Source organism: Pleurodeles waltl, chromosome 3_1 (genome assembly GCF_031143425.1).
Source record: "Pleurodeles waltl isolate 20211129_DDA chromosome 3_1, aPleWal1.hap1.20221129, whole genome shotgun sequence".
Lineage (NCBI taxonomy): Eukaryota > Metazoa > Chordata > Amphibia > Caudata > Salamandridae > Pleurodeles > Pleurodeles waltl.
Genome location: NC_090440.1, coordinates 1,192,141,763 through 1,192,161,505, shown reverse-complemented (window position 1 = coordinate 1,192,161,505; position 19,743 = coordinate 1,192,141,763).

The window sequence follows — 19,743 nt, the reverse complement described above, 5'->3', positions numbered from 1 at the left end:
CACGGACTGTTCTATTTAACTTTGATGTAGAGGACTAATTGCCTCGGTTCTCCATGGCAGTGTATATAGTATCATTTTGTTATGGATATTTTGCATAGTTGACCGATACATATCAGAGTCTATTTTTTATATAAATTTTTCTTCACAATTTAATTATGTCTTTGCATTTTTCAGGGGGGTTTGGGTGGTGTCACTGTGCATTGTTGCTCTGCATTAGTGTGTACATAGTTTGGGGGGGTGGGGGTCGCATATGTGTGTGCCATAAGCTTCCCTCCTCCCCCCTCCTGTGTGTCGTAGGTTCAGTACTCACCGTTGTCGTCTGCGCCGGCGTTCGTACTCGTGGTAGATGAGAAGGTAGACGAGAGCAGGTAGGATGTTTAATTCGGGTTCCATGCTGTCCTCCTTCCTCGTGTAGTGTGTTTTGGTGCGCGTTTTCCCGTTCGTAGTCTGTTTCCGCCGTGTTTTTATCGGCGGGGCTCCCGCCCCGGAAAAGGTGGCGGATTGGTGAGTTGTGATACTGTGGGCGGTACATTGTCTGCCGCATGCCTGTTGGCGGTGACCGCCACGCTGTTTGTCTGCACCGCCGCGGCGGTCGGAGTGTTAATGTGGCGGGCTGTGTTGGCGGTTCCCGCCAGGGTCAGAATTCCATTTTTTCGACCGCCGGCCTATTGGCGGGTTGGCCGCCGCTTTATCACCGACCGCCAGGGTTAGAATCACCCCCTAAGACAGAAAGTAAAAATTGTTGTCTAGGACAAACCTGGTTGGTGTATCTGATCCATTCTTCATCTCAGTCATCATCAGATTGCACGTCGGTCCTGTCCTACTGCAATCATTGGCTACGATTGGCACTTTTAGTATTGCATAAATACTTTACACATTACCTCTAATTTAAGTCTGCATGCCCCTTGCCATGGCTATCAGGGTTCTTAGCTCAGGTCTATTTAGTGACCTTAAAGGATCACCCTTACAAGGGTTATGGTTATTACTTGAGAAGGGTATTTAACTCCATTACCTAGTAACTCCATTTCTGACACTAACCAAGTAATGTTCCTTGCAAGGCCATGATTTACAAATATGGGCCACTTTTGTGTTTTGCCCGGTGGCTGTTTAATCGAAATCAGACCACCCACAAAGGCTGCAAGGGACAATCACTTGATAAAGGGAAAATAACTGGTCCGGAAATTCCGAGGCCTTTTTAATGAGACTCTTTCTCTCTCTCTGCAATTAATTAACCCATAGTTTTCTGTTAAAACGCCTTTGTTGATAACCAGGACACAAGAAAAACAGCGTTATATAAACTGGGATGCAGATCTGAGGAGAGTAATATACTATTTTAAATGTCACAGTTCTCTTTTCTCATGATGTTTACTCCAAGTTATAATTCATGCCAGTGCAAAAAAAGCAAGCAGTCTCTTTTTATATCAGTAAGAGGCTCTGGAGTGGCATAAAGCAAGTAGGTTGTGTGTAAAATAAAAGGAAGTAATAACAGTATTTCACATTGGGCTTTGAACTTAATCTGTGAAAATGTTTTTTGCAGTTACAATTCTGCTACAAAAGAGTAGTGAACATGGGAAGGTGGGTTTGTGGCAAGGAATTGAACTCATAAGAACTGGTTCTGTGCCAGAGTGGCAGACCAGAACCTACAGGGCGTAAACATGACTCTTTGAATTATTGGTAGCCCATCCTTATAGATATAGGTATAGCAGATGGTCTCTTAGGCACCAGGTTATTTGGGGTTCAAGATAGTAGGAACAATATCAAATGAAAAATAAATTACAAAATAAAAATTTGGTAGTGCAGATGGCATAACTCGCTTAGTGAGGCAGTTGTTGGACTTTAGTCTAGGGACCTCTTCACTTCACGTACAATTTGTGTTTCCTCCTTTCATGACTGCTTGTAGGAGGCTGGCCTGGCTTATAGTGGGTACCTTGTGGTACTTACAACCTGTGCCAGGTCCAGTTATCCCTTATTAGTAGAATAGAGGTGTTTCTAGCAGCTTAGGCTGATAGAAGGTAGCTATGGCAAAGCAGCTTAGGCTGAACTAGGAGACATGCAATGCTCCTTCTATACCACTTATAGCACAATATCATAAGAAAACACAATACTCAGAGTTACTAAAAATAAAGGTACTTTATTTTAGTGACAATATGCCAAAAGTATCTCAGAGAATACCCTCACTTAGGAGGTAAGTAATATACACAAGTTATATGTACACAAACCCAAAACAGGTAAGTAACAGTTAGAAAAGTAGTGCAAACAATGTAGAATCACAATAGGATGCAATGGGTAAACATAGGTCTGGGCCAACACAAACCATATACTCCAAAAGTGGAATGCGAATCACAAATGAACTCCAGACCTATGGGAGATTGTAGAGGGTCGCTAGGACTGTGAGAAAACAGTAAGGGTGTCCAAAATACCCCACCCCAAGACCCTGAAAAGTAGGAGTAAAGTTGCCCTACTACCCCAGAAAGACACAATAGTCGTGATAGGGGATTCTGCGAGAACCACAAGCACCAGCAAAACACTGAAGACGGATTTCTGGACCTGAAGACCTGTAAAGGAAGGGGACCAAGTCCAAGCATCACAATAGTGTCCAGGGGGGGCAGGAGCCCAGGAAACCCCAGATAAAGGTGCAAAAGGGCTGCCTCCGGTGGAAGAAGCCGAATATTCTGCAATAACGAAAAGGGCTAAGAACTTCTGATTTGGATGGAGATGTCCCACGGCGTGCTGGATGTTGCAGAAGTGTTTCCAGGCAGAAATACCACAAACAAACCTTGCTTGATGCAAGAGTCGCGGTGGAGATTTTTGGGTGCTGCTAGGGACCAGGAAGGACCAGGATGTCGCCCCTGGGAGGAGGAGACGGGGGGGGGCACTCAGCAACTCAGAGAGCCTCCGCAGAAACAGGCAGCACGAGCAGAAGTACCAGAAAAGGCACTTAGAAGATCTGTGAACTAAGAGTCACAAAAGGAGAGTCCCACGACATCGGAGTCCAACTCAGCGGGTTGAGCACTGCAGGACGGAGTGCTGGGGACTCAGGCTAGGCTGTGCACAAAGGAATCCTTGGAGAAGTGCACAGAAGCCGGAGCAGCTGCAAATCACGCATTACACAGGTTTGCTGACTGGCGTGGGGAGACAAGGACTTACCTCCACCAAATTTGGACAGAAGGGCCATTGGACTGTGGGAGACACTTGGACCCAGCTCCTGTGTTCCAGGGACCACGCTCGTCAGGATGAGAGGGGACCCAGAGGACCGGTGATGCAGAAATTTGGTGCCTGCGTTGGCAGGGGGAAGATTCTGTCGACCCACGGGAGATTTCTTCTTGGCTTCCAGTGCAGGGTGAAGGCAGACAGCCCTCAGAGCATGCACCACCAGGAAACAGTCGAGAAAGCCGCCAGGATGAGGCGCTACAATGTTGCTGGTAGTCGTCTTGCTACTTTGTTGCGGTTTTGCAGGCGTCCTGGAGCAGTCAGTGGTCGATCCTTGGCAGAAGTCGAAGAGGGAAGTGCAGAGGAACTCTGGTGAGCTCTTGCATTCGTTATCTGAGGAATATCCCAGAGGAGAGACCCTATATAGCCAGAAAAGTAGGTTTGGCTAACAAGACAGGAGGTTTGGCTACCAAGAGAGGTAAGCACCTATCAGGAGGGGTCTCTGATGTTACCTGCTGGCACTGGCCACTCAGAGCAGTCCAGTGTGCCCCTAACACCTCTGAATCCAAGGCGGCAGAGGTCTGGGACACACTGGAGGAGCTCTGGGCACCTCCCCTGGGAGGTACTGGTCAGGGGAGTGGTCCCTCCCCTTTCCTTTGTCCACTTTTGCACCAGAGCAGGGCTTGGGGATCCCTGAACCGGTGTAGACTAGCTTGTGCAGAGATGGGCACCATCTGTGCCCATCAAAGCATTTCCAGAGGCTGGGGGAGGCTACTCCTCCCCAGCCCTTCACACCTATTTCCAAAGGGAGAGGGTGTAACACCCTCTCTCAGAGGAAATCCTTTGTTCTGCCTTCCTGGGACTGGGCTGCCCAGGCCCCACAAGGGCACAATCCTTTCTGAGGGGTTGGTAGCAGCAGCAGCTGCAGTGGAAACCCCGGAAAGGCAGTTTGGCAGCACCCGGGTTCTGTGCTAGAGACCCGGGGGATCATAGAATTGTCACCCCAATACCAAAATGGTATTGGGGTGACAATTCCATGATCTTAGACATGTTACATGGCCATGTTCAGAGTTACCATTGTGACGCTACACAAAGGTAGTGACCTATGTGCAGTGGACGCGTGTAATGGTGTCCCCGCACTCACAAAGTACGGGGAATTTGCCCTGAACAATGTGGGGGCACCTTGGCTAGTGCCAGGGTGCCCACACACTAAGTAACTTGGCACCCAACCTTCACCAAGTGAGGGTTAGACATATAGGTGACTTATAAGTTACTTATGTGCAGTGACAAATGGCTGTGAAATAACACGGACGTTATTTCACTCAGGCTGCAGTGGCAGTCCTGTGTAAGAATTGTCTGAGCTCCCTATGGGTGACAAAAGAAATGCTGCAGCCCATAGGGATCTTCTGGAACCCCAATACCCTGGGTAGCTAAGTACCTTATACAAGGGAATTATATGGGAGTACCAGTGTGCCAATGAGTATTGGTAAAAGTAGTCGCTAGCCTGCAGTGACAATTTTAGAAAGCAGAGGGAGCATAAACACTGAGGTTCTGGTTAGCAGAGCCTCAGTGATACAGTTAGGCACCACACAGGGAGCACATATAGGGCATACATTTTGAGCACTGGGGTCCTGCCTGGAGGATCCCAGCGACACATGGGCAAAAACAAACATACATTCAGTGAAAATGGGGGTAACATGACTGGCAAGATGGTACTTTCCTACACACACACACCCAAATGAAGGACAATAAGGCTAACCTTGCCCAGATGAGTCTTCATTGTCTAAGTGGAAATATCTGGAGAGTCCATCTGGGATATGGACCACCTCAACAATTTACGTTTTTTACCTTTCATTTGTTTTAGCCAAAGTAGAGGTTTGTGGTCTGTATGAACAATAAAGTGAGTACCAAACAGGTATGGTCTCAACTTTTTCAGTGCCCAGACCACAGCAAAGGCCTCCCTCTCTATGGCAGACCAACGCTTTTCTCTAGGGGTCAACCTTCTGCTGATAAAAGCAACTGGTTTATCCTGGTCCTCAGAATTCAGTTGTGATAGTACTGTCCCTACCCCTAATTCAGATGCATCAGTTTGAACAATGAATTTCTTGGAGTAACAAGGGGTTTTTAGGACAGGTGCAGAGCACAAGGCCTGTTTGAGCTCCTCAAAAGCTTTCTGACAGCTGGCTGTCCACAATACCTTCTTAGGCATTTTCTTGCTAGTAAGATCATTAAGAGGGGCTGCTATGGAGCCATAATTCTTTATGCATCTCCTATAGTACCCTGTGAGGCCTAAAAAGGCTCTCACCTGGGTTTGAGTTGTAGGGGGAACCCAATCCATGATAGTTTGGATTTTCCCCTGTAGTGGTGCAATCTGTTCTCCACCAACTAGGTGGCCCAGATAAACCACTTTCCCCTGCCCTATCTGGCACTTTGAGGCCTTGATAGTGAGGCCTGCCTTTTGCAGGGCCTCCAAAACCTTCCATAGGTGGACTAGGTGATCATCCCAGGTTCAGCTAAAGACAGCAATATCATCTAGATATGCTGCACTGAAAGCTTCCAACCCTTGCAGGACTGTGTTCACCAACCTCTGAAAAGTGGCCTGTGCATTTTTCAAGCCAAAGGGCATTACTGTGAATTGGTAGTGCCCTCCAATGGTAGAAAATACAGTCTTGGGTTTAGCATCTTCTGATAATCTAATCTGCCAGTACCCTGCAGTTAGACCAAAAATGCTAAGAAACTTGGCAGAAACCAGTGTATCATTGGGCTCATCTGCCCTGGGTATAGGGTAAGCATCAGTTTTGGTTACTTGATTGAGCCCTCTATAATCTACACAAAACCTCATCTCCCTCTTTCCATCTTTGGTGTGAGGTTTTGGTCCAAGCACAACTGGGCTAGCCCAGGGGCTTTCAGAAGGTTCAATCACGCCTAAGTCCAACATTTTCTGCACCTTTTGTTTAATGCAGTACCTGACATGGTCAGGCTGCCTATAAATTTTACTTTTGACAGGCAGGCTGTCTCCAGTGTCAATTGTATGTTCACACCAGGATGTTGTACCTGGTACAAGTGTAAAGAGGTCTGAAAACTGACTTAAGAGATTGATGCAGTTGTCTTTCTGTTCTGCAGTCAGACTGTCTGCTAAGACTACTCCCTCCACTAAGGCATCAGCTTCAGTGGTGGAGAAGAGACCAGGGAGAGGGTCACTCTCTTCTTCCTGACCCTCATCTGTTGCCATGAGCAGGGTGAGATCAGCCTTGTAATAGTAGGGTTTTAGGCGGTTGACATGAATCACCCTAAGGGGACTCCTGGCAGTGCCTAGGTCTACCAAATAGGTAACCTCACCCTTCTTTTCAACAATTAGATGGGGTCCACTCCATTTGTCCTGGAATGCTCTTGGGGCCACAGGCTCCAATACCCACACCTTCTGTCCTGGGTGGTACTGAGTCAGGACTGCCTTCTGGTCATGCCATTGCTTTTGCAGCTCCTGGCTGGCCTGAAGGTTTTTACTGGCCTTTTTCACATACTCAGCCATTCTGGATCTTAGGCCAAGTACATAGTCCACTATGTCCTGTTTAGGAGCTTTTAAAGGTTCTTCCCAACCCTCCTTCACAAGAGCAAGTGGACCTCTGACAGGGTGCCCAAAGAGGAGTTCAAAGGGGCTGAAGCCCACTCCTTTCTGGGGTACCTCTCTGTAAGCAAAAAGAAGGCAAGGTAACAGGACATCCCATCTCCTTCTTAGTTTTTTGGGGAGTCCCATTATCATACCTTTGAGAGTTTTATTAAACCTCTCAACCAGACCATTTGTTTGCGGGTGGTAAGTGGTGGTGAACGTGTAGGTAACACCACACTCCTTCCACATTGCTTTTAGGTATGCAGACATGAAGCTGCTACCTCTGTCTGACACCAAATCCTTAGGAAAACCCACCCTGGAAAAGATTCCTAGGAGGGCCTTTGCCACTGCAGGAGCTGCAGTGGTCCTTAAGGGGATTACTTCAGGATATCTTGTGGCATGGTCCACTACCACAAAGATAAATCTATTGCCTGAAGCAGTTGGAGGTTCAAGGGGGCCAACTATGTCAACCCCTACCCTTTCAAAGGGCACCGACCACTGGTAGTGGAATTAGAGGGGCCTTTGGAGTGCCACCAGTCTTGCCACTGGCTTGGCAGGTCACACAAGATTTACAAAAGTCTTTTGTGTCCTCTGACATATGCGGCCAGTGAAACAAGGGGACAAGTCTTTCCCCAGTTTTCGTCTGGCCCAAATGCCCAGCCAAAGGAATGTCATGAGCCAGGGTGAGAAGAAACACTCTGTACTGCAAGGGAATGACCAATCTCCTGGCAGCTCCAGGTTTAGGGTCCCTTGACTCTGTGTACAAGAGGTTGCCTCCCCAGTACACCCTATGGCTATCACTGACATCCCCATTCTGCTGTTTGACAGCTTGCTGTCTCAAACCCTCTAGCGGGACAGGTTTGCTGTGCCACACTCAGCTCTTCCTTGGCAGGCCCCTTTGCACCCACAAGCTCAGCAGTGTCTGCTGCCAGCTCCTCTGGTGTAGGTTCTGCATACGGAGAGGACTCCTCTTCATCAAAAGGTGAATCACCTGTAGAGGGAGGGATAGGGGGCAGGAATTTACCCTTTCTACCCCTAGTTTTTAGAATGACTTGGTCCATTGTTCCAGGATCTAAGTTTCCCTGTCCTTTTTGCTTCTTGGCCTTAGCCCTTGTCAAAGCACAAATATGCTCAGGAATGCCCAGCATTGCTGCATGAGCCTCCAACTCCACTTCTGTCCAAGCTGATGTTTTCAAATCATTCCCTAGTAGGCAATCTACAGGTAATTTAGTGGCTACCACAACTTTCCTTGGACCAGTAACCCCCCCACAGTTGAGATTCACAACAGCCATGAGGTGGCTAAGAGTGTTGTTATGAGCATCAGTCACTTGGTACTGCTGACCAAGTAGGTGTTGATCAGGGTGGACCAGTTTTTCTATCACCATAGTTACACTGGCTCCTGTGTCCCTGTAGGCCTCAACCTCAACACCATTGATTAGGGGTAGTTGCTTGTACTTACCCATATTAAGGGGACAAGCAACCAAGGTGGCAAAGTCAATGCCACCATCAGCGACTAAAACAGCCTCTGTGGTCTCCCTAACAAGACCAACCCCAACTACATTGGCAATAGTGAGCCCAGCTACACCCTTGGATTGGCTATTTGTAGTAGCTTTCCCACCACCACTGCTATTACTAGGGGCACTAGAGGTTGCACCAGGGGTTGTGGTGGTGGGAGGTTTGGTGTTTTTCTTTGGACATGTGGAATCACTTGCCCAATGGCCTGTGACTTTACACAAATAACACCAAGGCTTTTTCTGATTGTTTGAAGAGGATTTGGACCCATCACCCCCAGAGGATTTTTGTGGGCCTGATGAAGGCTCAGAATGTTTACTTTTGTCCCCACCCTTCTCAGAAGACTCACCATCCTTCTTCTTGCCATCCTTGTCACCCCCTGTATGAACGTTTCTGTTCACCCTTGTTCTGACCCATTTGTCTGCCTTCTTTCCCAATTCTTGGGGCGAGGTCAGATCAGAGTCCACTAGGTATTGGTGCAACAAGTCAGACAAACAATTGTTAATAATATGCTCTCTCAGAATAAGATTATACAGGCTTTCATAGTCAGAAACTCTACCGCCATGCAACTTACCTTCCAAGGCCTTCACTGAACAGTCCACAAAATCTGTCCAGTCTTGAGAGGACTCTTTTCTGGTGCCTCTGAACTTAATCCTGTATTGTTCAGTGGTTAAGCCAAATCCATTCAAGAGTGCATCTTTCAAAACTTTGTAATTATTGCCATACTTTCTCTGACAGTAATGAGTCTATCCCTACCCTTTCCAGTGAAAGATGGCCACAAGATAGCAGCCCACTGCCTTTGAGGGACCAACTGTACCATACAGGCCCTCGCAAGTGCAGCAAACCACTTATTAATGTCATCCCCCTCCTTGTAAGGGGGGACTATCTTATGCAGGTTTCTGGAATATTGCTTTCTAACAGGATTACTATCTGAAACACTGCTGCTGCCACCATGGGGAACTAACCCCATTCTCTGTCTTTCCCTCTCTATATCTAGGGATTCCCTGTGTAAGGCCAGCTGCTGCTGTTTAAGCTTCAGTCTGGTCTCTTCCATCCTCAGCGTTCTGAGTTCCCTTTCCATTAAGTTATCCTCAGGGTGGGAAGCTTGGGAATGTTTGGACACAGAGGAAATGTGTGAATTTGTAGAGACAGGCCTGTCCCTAACTGGCTGGACCCTAGTGACCTGGCCTCTAGGAGTGAAAGATGTCCTACTAATGTGTGACCCTCTAGCACTACCAGTGACACTAGGTGGCCTGCTAGGGGGCAGGACTTTGTAAGAACCCTCCCCAGCTTCTTCAGGGAACTCCTCTGAGTCTGACTGGGAAGCCTCCCCTTTTACTACCCTTTCCTGAAATGGGCCAGACTGTTTCTGGTCATCCTGTAAGAGCAGGTTAAAGAGAAACTCTTTTCTTGGATTCTTACCTATACTTAAACCTCTATCCCGGCAGATACTAGGAGACATGCAAAGCTCCTACTATACCACTTATATCTATAGCACAATATCATTAAAAAAAACAATATACTCAGAGTTACTAAAAATAAAGGCACTTTATTTTAGTGACAATATGCCAAAAGTATCTCAGAGAATACCCTCACTTAGGAGGTAAGTAATATACACAAGTTATATGTACACAAACCCAAAACAGGTAAGTACCAGTAAGAAAAGTAGTGCAAACAATGTAGAATCGCAATAGGATGCAATAGGTAACCATAGGTCTAGGGGCAACACAAACCATATACTCCAAAAGTGGAATGCGAATCACAAATGGACCCCAGACCTATGGGAGATTGTAGAGGGTCGCTGGAACTGTGAGAAAACATTAAGGGTGTCCAAAATACCCCACCCCAAGACCCTGAAACGTAGGAGTAAAGTTACCCTACTACCCCAGAAAGACACAATAGTCGTGATAAGGGTTTCTGCAAGAACCACAAGCACCAGCAAAACACTGAAGACAGATTCCTGGACCTGAGGACCTGTAAAGGAAGGAGACCAAGTCCAAGAGTCACAATAGTGTCGGGGGGCAGGAGCCCAGGAAACCCCGGATGAAGGTGCAAAAGGGCTGCCTCCGGGTGGTAGAAATACTGCAAACAAACCTTGCTAGATGCAAGAGTCGCAGTGTAGGTTTTTGGGTGCTGCTGGGGACCAGGAAGGACCAGGATGTTGCCCCTTGGAGGAGGAGACGGGGGGCGCTCAGGAACTCAGAGAGCCCCCGCAGAAACACGCAGCACCCGCAGAAGTACCGGAACAGGCACTTAGAAGATCTGTGAACTCAGAGTCACAAAAGGAGGGTCCCACAACATCAAAGTCCAACTCAGCGGGTTGAGCACTGCAGGACAGAGTGATGGGGACCCAGGCTAGGCTGTGCACAAAGGAATCCTTGGAGAAGTGCACAGAAGCCGGAGCAGCTGCAAATCACGCAGTACACATGATTGCTGTCTGGCGTGGGGATGCAAGGACTTACCTCCAACAAATTTGGACAGAAGGGCCACTGGACTGTGGGAGACACTTGGACCCAGCTCCTGTGTTCCAGGGACCATGCTCGTCAGGATGAGAGGGTACCCAGAGGACCGGTGATGCAGTAATTTGGTGCCTGCATTAGCAGGGGGAAGATTCCTTCGACCCACAGGAGATTTCTTCTTGGCTTCCAGTGCAAGGTGAAGGCAGACCGCCCTCAGAGCATGCACCACCTGGAAAGAGTCAAGAAAGCTGGCAGGATGAAGTGCTACAATGTTGCTGGTAGTCGTCTTGCTACTTTGTTGCAGTTTTGCAGGCATCCTGGAGCAGTCAGCGGTCGATCCTTGGCAGAAGTCGAAGAGGGAAGTGCAGAGGAACTCTGGTGAGCTCTTGCATTCGTTTTCTGAGGAATAGCCCAGAGGAGAGCCCCTAAATAGCCAGAAAAGGAGGTTTGGCTACCAAGATAGGAGGTTTGGCTACCAAGAGAGGTAAGCACCTATCAGGAGGGGTCTCTGGCGTCACCTGCTGGCACAGTCCAGTGTGCCCCCAACACCTCTGAATCCAAGACGGCAGAGGTCTGGGACACACTGGAGGAGCTCTGGGCACCTCCCCTGGGAGGTACTGGTCAGGGGAGTGGTCCCTCCCCTTTCCTTTGTCCAGTTTTGCACCAGAGCAGGGTTGGGGGATCCCTGAACCGTTGTAGACTGGCTTATGCCCAGCATTTCCTGAGGCTGGCGGAGGCTACTCCTCCCCAGCCCTTCACACCTATTTCCAAAGGGAGAGGAACTCCTGTGTTCTGCCCTCCTGGGACTGGGCTGCCCAGACCCCAGGAGGGCAGAATCCTGTCTGAGGGGTTGGCGGCAGCAGCAGCTGCAGTGGAAACCCTGGAAAGGCAGTTTGGCAGTACCCTGGTTCTGTGCTAGAGACCCTGGGAATCATGGAATTGTCCCCCCAGTACCAGAATGGTATTGGGGTGACAATTCCATGATCTTAGACATGTTACATGGCCATGTTCGGAGTTACCATTGTGACGCTACACATAGTGCAGTGCACATGTGTAATGGTGTCCCCGCACTCACAAAGTTCGGAGAATTTGCCCTGAACAATGTGGGGGCACCTTGGCTAGTGCCAGGGTGCCTACACACTAAGTAACTTGGCACCTAACCTTCACCAAGTGAGGGTTAGACATATAGGTGACTTATAAGTTACTTATGTGCAGTGAAAATGGCTGTGAAATAACGTGAATGTTATTTCACTCAGGCTGCAGTGGCACTCCTGTGTAAGAATTGTCTGAGCTCCCTATGGGTGGCAAAAGAAATGCTGCAGCCCCTAGGGATCTCCTGGAACCCCAATACCCTGGGTACCTAAGTACCATAGACAAGGGAATTATATGGGTGTACCAGTGTGCCAATGAGAATTGGCCAAATTAGTCACTAGCCTGCACTGACAAGCAGAGAGAACATAAACACTGATGTTCTGGTTAGCAGAGCCTCAGTGATAAAGTTAGGCACCACACAGGGAACACATGCAGAGCATACATTATGAGCACTGGGGTCCTGCCTGGCAGGATCCCAGTGACACATGGGCAAAAACAAACATACATACAGTGAAAATGGGGGTAACATGCCAGGCAAGATAGTACTTTCCTACACTGCTGAGACCAGTAGTAGTGTTAGCGCTTATTCTTTGTGTAAATCAAGGGCCTATAAAGCACTGTTGTGTGAATCGTAGTCCACAACTCAGACTGGTCAACAAATCATTACATTCAATAATGCAAAGCACATTAGGCTCCGCAAGAAAGAATGAAATTAAATGATTACTTTTTCAAATCTTAAAGGTTTATTACAGGTTAAAAGTTTAAAAAAGGCAAAAACCGGATTAGTGTTGAATAATCAAAATATAAAAGCATCAAATAATGTGACATTTAAATGAGTAATATAAGTAAGAGGACGAACCACATGGAGTCACCTCGAAGAGAAGTGCCAAGAAAAATCAGTTCTCTCATTGTAAAAGTGAGATCTAAATCTCCTAATCTGCTCTAAACAGTATCAAGAAACAGTCTGCTCATTCTGACTCTAGTCTAATCTAATTCTAACATTTGATTCACCTACACACTGTTTTCATGAGACGGTCCAATCAGGTTAAAGAGGATTGATACAATTATGTGCTTGTTAGGAACTCACAACGTTTCACAGCACAAGCTTCTCTCAGCGTACCCTCAAGATGCCCCTTGAATGCATTATTCAAGAAAACATTCCATGATATCACAAAGAAGAAAAAACATTTCTTCACAAGGGAAAGAGAGAACAGAGAACATTTTGTTTGTTAATGAATGCTCCCCAGCTTCACCTAAAAAAATGTTCACAGGTTACAAAGCAAGACCGCAAACTATGATAGTCATTTTTCAATGCAGGCATGTAGGGAGGTGCGTGGCCAGCATTTGGACAGAGTGGATGTCTGAGTGTTGAGCTCTGACCCCGGACTCCCCATGCGGCTCTGCTGAGGTGAATTTTATCCCTTCCGATAACAGCGCCTCCTGGATAAAGGGAGTTGTAGCCCCCGGGGACCATCTGCAGTGCAGGCAGGTCAGCAGGGATGACAATCAAACCAAGAGACCCCTCTTTAAAGGTATTTCTCAAGCTGGGTAATGACAGCAGCGGTCGCTGTCGCAAATATCAAGGAGAGCGGTGTGGGGAGAGTTTGGGGGGACAACGACAGTGGCGAGGGGGGAGAAATACATTTTTTTAAAACCTACGGTTCACTGTTGCCGCCATCCTCTCCTGCCACCTCACTTGTCCTCTTTTCCGAACAGGCTCCCCAGCAATCCTGGCACTGTTTTTATGCTAAAGCTAGCATGAAAGCATTGCAAGATTGGTGAGAGGGGCAGTGAATGCCGCTCAGACACAACCCTGGGGCCTGAGCAGTTTCTCCAGCCGGGCTGTGAATGTGTTAATGTTCCGTTCTAGCAAACATACAATATATGAAGCCACAAATCACACTTCACTTATTGAATCTCTCCAACAGAAGTTGTTGATTTTTACAGGTCTCGTCTGGACTCCTTCAACCCTTTATGACCAAAATATACCCTATCTCAACTGTCGTCCAGTCCATACTCATCACACTTCTTTTTCCTTTCTCTTCATATGCTTCTCTATGTTACAACTTGACCCATCCTCTTTAAAAATGATTTAGTCCCTTTTAAAACAAGAAAAATGCATGACCACATACTTCAAAGAATTAGTTTCAGGGTTACTAAAGTTTTCAGTATTCCTTCACCAATGCCACTAAACAGGTCGCCAATCTTTGAAAATACTTCACTTCATGAGAAATATATGTTGTGTAAGTTATGAACTTGTTGATCTGATTACTTCTATCAGGGCACATACATGCAGCGTTGCTGAATGCAAGGAATACAGCAGACTCCACCCACTTTTGTACTAAGATGTCTATAGCAAGCCTATATTGTAAAACCATTGCTCTTATAGCCATAAGATCTGGTTGTATTGCAGTTCAAATGCCAGCTGTGTTAGTAGCCAAACAATCTACAAAAGTAAACAGCTTTCCGATCTTCAAGCTGTGTAAATCTACACCCGCTGAAGGTATCATAGCTCCAAATGTGTCTCAAACTATTGTGAAGCAATACACACAGTTGTTCCAGGAACCACTACTCTTTTATCATCTGTCTCATCTACATGGTATATGTTAGGCAACACTAAAGCCAAATAGTAACTAACTAACCAATTTAGTGGAAGCTGAAAACGTGTTCTTCCCTCACACATAACAGACTCCTCCAACAACAGGTTCCCTCTTTGACAAAACTTGATCACCCATAACTTTGAATTTTTGAATGCAACCACTCAACCCCGCCATTTATGGTCTGTCACTGATTATTCTGCCTTGCCATACACAAAATCCCCCTTCTTTTATGAATCCAATCTAAGTTTAGGATGTATTGCTTCCTCCTTTACTGTGTTTTTCCTTTTTCCCAAACAAACCTTTCTCTTTTTGTAACCCTTTTCTCAGTCTTCCTCCTTCTTTCATTCAACTCTTCTATAAAGCTGGGTTAGTAACATTTATTTGTGTGTCAGGCCAAATATAATGGACCGTCTTTTCCACAGACTTTGCCCCTGCATTCAGATTTAAAGTTTTAAGCACAGGCACATCATTCAGACATATCAAAATTGAAAAATAACACTCAAAACAATCTTGCCGTTCAAACAGATGTTTTTTATACTACAAGTGAATGGACAGTTAAAAGACAAGTGGTGGTAGGCTACACTAGCTGCTGTAGATAAAAGCAAATACATACAAAGATAACAATCTTGAGAACACGACTTTAGAATACTTATTTAACAGTGTAAATTAAACATTGGCTGAAAAATCCCTTCTGAGCCATCGCTGTGTAATATTTTCATATTAAATCTACATTGCTTATCTATATAGCTTGGTTAGTTTTATTCTTGAATCATACTCGACAAAAAGAGTTAAGAGTCACTAGTAAGTCCACTATTAATTTAACCATGGCTAATGCCAAAACTACTAATATAATTTTATTTTCTTCGGTTCTCAACATAGTTTCTCTCAAGGCAGATAAAAAAGAAAATTCAAAAATCTTCTAGTTGACACTACTTATGCAAACCAGCACAACTTCCAGTTCGTTTCACTGTAAATCTTTTCATATTAAATCTACATTGCTTATCTAAATAGGCTTGGTTAGTTTTAATCTTGAATCATGCTCGACAAAAGGAGTTAAGAGTCACTAGTAAGTCCACTATTAATATAACCATGGCTAATGCCAAAACTACGAATATAGTTTTATTTTCTTCGGTTCTCAACATAGTTTCTCTCAAAGGAGATAAAAAAGAAAATTCAAAAATCTTCTAGTTGACACTACTTATGCAAACCAGCACAACTTTCAGTTCTTTTCACTGTAAATCTGATAGTGCAGGTTAAGCTTTAGGGTTAGAAACCTAAACTCTTTGACTGGATACCTAAAAGGAAATCCTAATCTTCTCCAGGATACCAATGGGAACCTAATATCTTCGACTAGATACCTAAGATGCAAAACATGAAATCGGAACATTTGAGTGTATGTCACCTGAGTAAATTAATGAAAAAGAACATTACATTTTTAGCTGTGATAGCATTGTTGATTAGTGGGGGGGGCGAGGGGTCAAAAACGCTTTGATGTTCATCAGTTTCATGAGCTCTCAGATCAGGATTGCTTCTAACAAAGTAGGCCCACCCTGGAAGAGCTGAATATCTTTGGTTTGGCACTCTTTGTCCCTTAGTTCTTTTGACTTCTGGTTGTTCACCGTCACTAGCACTCTATTGGGTTGGCTCTAGTTCTTCTCCGATCGATTCTGGAATGTTTTCTCCTGACACAACAGTCTCAGTCTCTTATCACTTTTCTGCCACTTCTCTTCCCTTTGAACTCTACCATCTGATGTGCTTGCATTATCTTCCAGTTTGTGGTGTACACTTTTGTTTTCAGCAGCTTGGTTTGCAGATGGTGCACTTGTCACAACCTGACTTTGAGAACCTTATGTACTGGCTTCGCCTCCCTCTGAACTTTCTTTCTGTGCTTGAGTTTGAATCTGCGAATCAGTCGTTCTTCACCAGCTTGTCTCACTCTCTTGGTTTGGGAGGCATGAATCTAGTGTGGTAGTTCACTACACTTAACAGCAGTGTTTGTTTCAAGCATGAGATTAAAAGGTCCCACCAATATGGCCTGAGGTATGTCTTCCTCACATGCTTCTTCCCCAGGTCCCAATTGCCTGGACCAAGGTCATTGCACAGTTCTTGTCTTGCAGGTGTGGTCACCAAAGCAATCTGGTGAGAAACAAAAAGCACCACATCAGCCAGTCATATGCTGTAGGCAAGACTCACATTGTCCATTATATTCACAAGAGTGTTGCTGCAGGTCTTCAGAATTTTCATGGCTCTCCTATTCAGTCCAGTCCTTCAGTTTGGACTGCTTCGAAGTCTCTTCACAAGGAACAGTAGAATGTTATGTAATTTTAAAGAGGAAGATGCAAACCCCTGGCCATTCTGGATTTCAAAGTTCTGTTAATCTGCTCCTCAAAGCCAGAAGCCAGAAGCCTTCTGCCTATAACTGCAGTGGAATCATTGGTCAATCTTCAATGGTACATACAACAATCTCATAATCGTCTTAAAGTGAGTGCCGCAATGTGTCTCCAGAGAAACTGAAAGTTAAAAACAAAAGGATCACTTCACTTACTTGTGATCTGACTACAGTGAGGCTGTCACACCTCCTGGTTGGGTATCCTTCAACCCAACAGAAGAAGAGACAAATTATTACCAGAATGTAATAGAGTCTATTGCAGATGGGCATCTCTATGAAGTTCAACTGAATGCGATTAAAGGGACCATCGGACCTCCCTATCCGACTCATGCTTACAACTGTGCTCTTGCCCACATTTAACTGCTGGCAAGTAACACACATATGAGACAGATTTTCAGCAGTGACACAGATATGAGGATTGTACCAATGCCTTCTAAAGGTGCGGATCATGACATCTCTTCTTGCATGAGCATGACCATGGAAATGCCTGCCCACGTGACAAGGATAGCACCAGGTAAAACAAGTCTCTCATTTCTCGAAACCCAAATCTCACTCTGATTCTTTCCAGAGTTCACCCATTTTCCCTTCCCTCTAGCTTCATCCTGTAATTCTCTTAACTCTTCCCAAGTGATTAGTGTACTCTATAACATGTTTGAAACAGGTAATTGTCAAATTTACATGGTTCCTCTACATCACTCTAGAGTGCAATATCTAGCCGTCTCGTCCGCAGAGCGTTTTCCTACAGTAATAAAATCCCATCCACTTGTGTGCTGTACTGATAGCTCTCTAGGTGACTACAAATATTCTAGTAAGTCCATAACATATTTTTCATTTTCGATTGGCAAACCAAGGGAAGTCAGGAAAACCCTCAGTGACTACATCTGTCCAAAGCTGTGCACTACGACAAGACCATATTGACTATGAGTGTAAATGTTGACACTCAGACTATTAGAAAACAACATGTTCTGGTGAGTGCAATCAGTTTAGCTGCTTGTGCTAAAGTTACATTTCACAGATAGGAGGCCTCCGTGACACCATCTAAGGTGCACATATCATATGCTGCTCTAAGAATTCCACATATATCTCAGAAAAAAGAGCAGTCAGCAAACAAGTTAAAATCAGGCTATTCCAAGTGAATATTTCAAATGTCAGGTCTCGGCTTGGTGCCCAACTCAGTAAAATCAAGAAAGCCGTATTCAATTTCATCGTTGTCTAATTCACTCTCTGGAGGGGCAAAAGAATAGCAGGCTTTAAAACATGACACCTCTTCGGGGAAACATTTTCTACAGCTAAATCGCGTAATCACAGTTAGTGAAATTGCTGCTAATGGACTCAATTTCTTGAAAGTATCCTCCATCATCATCCTAAAATTCCTCTTTAATTTCTTTTATTCAAATCAACCACAAACTCTTCAGCCAATCTGTCATGCACCTGACACACATATCCTGCAGCCTTCCTACTCAGTCCCATTGTACATGTTTATGAAGTCTTGGTCTAGGGCCCCCCTTACAAGCTTCTCAAATTCTGTTTTTAATTGTATTACATTTATAGCCTATCCTTAGGAGTGGCCTCTTCTACCTAAGATTGTGTTTCCAAAACTATAACAGTAATAACAACAGATGTACATCAGAGGGAAGCTTCCTCTGTATGAGGTGTGCTCCCAAATCTAGAGCAGTATTGATGGCATATGTACTAGGGGCTGTTGTAACCACAGACACACTAGGGGCAGTATTGACAAGCAATGTACTAAGGACCCCTACTGATGGATCTAGAGTGGAAAGGTCTAAACCTCTCTCTGAAGGATCGTGCTCTACTGGTGCACTCGCACTTCTTACAGGGCCACTCCTCCCCAATTGTGGCAGATGGTGCACTAAAGGCCGATGGACAACACTGCATGGAGGGGTCAGGAATTCAGCAAATCATCCAAAATAATACATCATCAGTTTTGTTATCGCTCTCAGTCTCACTCTTGTAATCCCCACCTCCCTCTTGTGACTTTTTCACTTATGTTTCTCCTTTAACTATTGCAAGATAAACAACCTCACTGTCAAGTACACTCCTGCCACCCTTCTTGTCTCAAATTCTACCTTGACTCCATCCAATTATGGAACAGCTGCTGACCTCTGTTCACTCCTGTTAATCAAGCCCATTGTGTTCCTATTTAAGTTGCTAGTGTTGGACATGGTTAGCAGATCCAACCCAGACATCTGGGGTTTGTAGATGTGTGGTAAAATATTGACGTGTAGTCAGACCCTTCATATAGAATAATGAATTAGTACATAGTGCTTGATAGAGTATGTATAGAGTATATGACACAGCACTGTGGAAACAGTAGTTCCACATTAACAGTGCTTAAGATGTAAAAAAAAAATATATATATATATATAAATATATATATATATATATATGCCAGAAAAAATATATGTATATATATATATGTGCCAGGGCCCTTGTCAGGGGGCCACTGCAGCTTGCATCACCCATTGCCCCTGCCTGCCCTGTCTGGGACAACCACCCCAACTAATAACCATCAAACGTCAAGTGTGGCAATTCAGACTATTCAAGACTCCCAAATTAGTCATCATTTTTTTAATAGATATTAGAATAATAAAATGTTGTTGTGCTCTTCTCTATGGTAGACTGTCATAAGTGCCGGAGTTAAAAATGAAGTGCCAAGCACTTGCAACCACCAGCTCAAATTAAGCACTGCACATCTGCCCTAAGGGAACTTTTTTCAGAAATAACTGAGGCAGGTAATAAGAGAGTAAAGATACTAGTAATGGATTGGCCGTAGAATAGCGTAGAAATATAAATATACTTATGACACTTTAAAACATTTTTACCTATTGGGTGTACAATAAAATTACAAACCTGATGCTGATGACAAAAGACCTGTTGATTGTGGAGACACCTTCATAATGGCATTAATCATTG